We start from the raw sequence: 1,957 nt of genomic DNA on the forward strand, positions 1-1,957 counted from the left end.
GTAGAAACCCTAATCTTATCATCATCCCCTCCAACTTTAAAGGAAATTGTTGAAAACAATTATTAGCTGGTCAGGTTTTAAGACTCCCATTTGATCGTCAGATTGGGTGGCACTCGGGAGGTCGCTTAAAGGTGGGTGAAGTGTTCCTTCGTGCTCCGTTTATAGTCAATACTATCTTTTTTAAACTTTTTTTGGTCAAAGTACTTCTAGAGATTATCAATTATTATAAATAAATACTTAGGATAGACAGTAAGTGTTTCCCTAGGACATGAGACCGAAATAAAAAAAAAAAGATAATTGGATGGAGAGCTTTTGGTAAACAAAATGAGATTATGAAAAGTAAAATGTCCCTTTCTCTAAAATGAAAAGTTAATTTTGGTCAAAATATTTCTAGAGATTGTTAATGATTATACGTACTTAGGACAGTAGATGTTTCCCCATGACATGAGACCGAAATTAAAAGAAGGATAAGCATTGGATGGAGAGCTTTTGGTAAACAAAATGAGATTATGAAAAGTAAAATGCCCCTTTCTTTAAAATAAAAAAATTGATTTTGGTGAAAATATTTCTAGAGATTGTAAATCATTATACGTACTTAGGACAGTAAGTCTTTCCTCAGGACATGAGACCGAAAATAAAAGAAGGATAACTATAGGATGGAGAGCTTTTGGTAAACAAAATGAGATTATGAAATGTAAAATGTCACTTTCTCTAAAAGGAAAAAGTTTATTTTGGTCAAAATATTTCTAGAGATTGTTAATCATTAGATGTACTTAGGGCAGTAAGTGTTTCCCCAGGACATGAGACCGAAATTAAAAGAAGGATAAGCATTGGATGGAGAGCTTTTGGTAAACAAAATGAGATTATGAAATGTAAAATGTCACTTTCTCTAAACGGAAAAAGTTTATTTTGGTCAAAATATTTCTAGAGATTGTTAATGATTATACATACTTAAAACAGATAGTAAGTGTTTCCCCAGGACATGAGACCGAAATTTAAAGAAGGATATACCTTGGATGGGGTGCTTCTGGTAAACAATGTGAGATTATGAAAAGTAAAATGTAAATTTCTCTAAAAAGAAAAGTATTTAATCAGGCGGTCCTACCAGATATAACCTACAGTATATATGTGTAAGAAACTTGGAGCCTTACTAAAGCCTTAGAACATGAGCTAGTTACAACTCAGAGAGCTATGGAAAGAACATTGATGGGAATAACACTAAGTGACAGAAAATTTGCAAAGTGGATACGAGAGCAAAGTAAAATAGAGGATATTCTAACAACATGTAAGAAAAAGAAATGGACATGGACAGGATATATAATGAGAATGACAGATAAATTCATGGATCTTAAGAGTAACAGAATAGGTCCCTAGGATTGCATAGGAAGCAGGGGAAGGAAGAGAAGACGGTGGAATGATGTACTAAGGAAGACAAACTACGAAAGTTTGTGAGTGTGGACTGATATAAACACATGAGTGGAAGGATATGTCTGAGGCCTTTTTCTTGCAGTGGAGTGGCTACGGTCGATGATATATATATATATATATATATATATATATATATATATATATATATATATGTGTGTGTGTGTGTGTGTGTGTGTATCATCAGGCATAACTATTCCACTGCAGGACAAAGGCCTCAGACATATCCTTCCGCTTACATCTGCTTATAGTCTTTCTATGTCTATGCCAGTTTTATACCTTGAAATTTTCTTAGTTCGTCCATCCATCGTCTTCTCTTCCTTCCCTTGCTTTTTTTTTTTTTTTTTTTTTTTGAAATCTCTGAGGACCCGTTCTGTCATTCTTAATGTCCATCAATTACTGATCATTCTCATTATATGTCCTGTCCATGTATGGGTGGTCCTGACTAGTATAGCTTTGTTGGTTATGGCGACGTGCAAACCCTTTCACCACATTGAGGTATTCCAACTATATATATATATATATATATATA

General features: G+C 33.7%; 1 pseudogene; it reads left to right on the plus strand.

Annotated features, from left to right (window-relative positions):
• LOC137622230 (cytochrome P450 2L1-like) overlaps positions 1-1,957 on the plus strand; it is a 21,707-nt pseudogene continuing 19,750 nt past the window's right edge.

The sequence above is a fragment of the Palaemon carinicauda genome, chromosome 29 (genome assembly GCF_036898095.1).
Source record: "Palaemon carinicauda isolate YSFRI2023 chromosome 29, ASM3689809v2, whole genome shotgun sequence".
In the NCBI taxonomy this organism is placed as follows: Eukaryota; Metazoa; Arthropoda; class Malacostraca; order Decapoda; family Palaemonidae; genus Palaemon; species Palaemon carinicauda.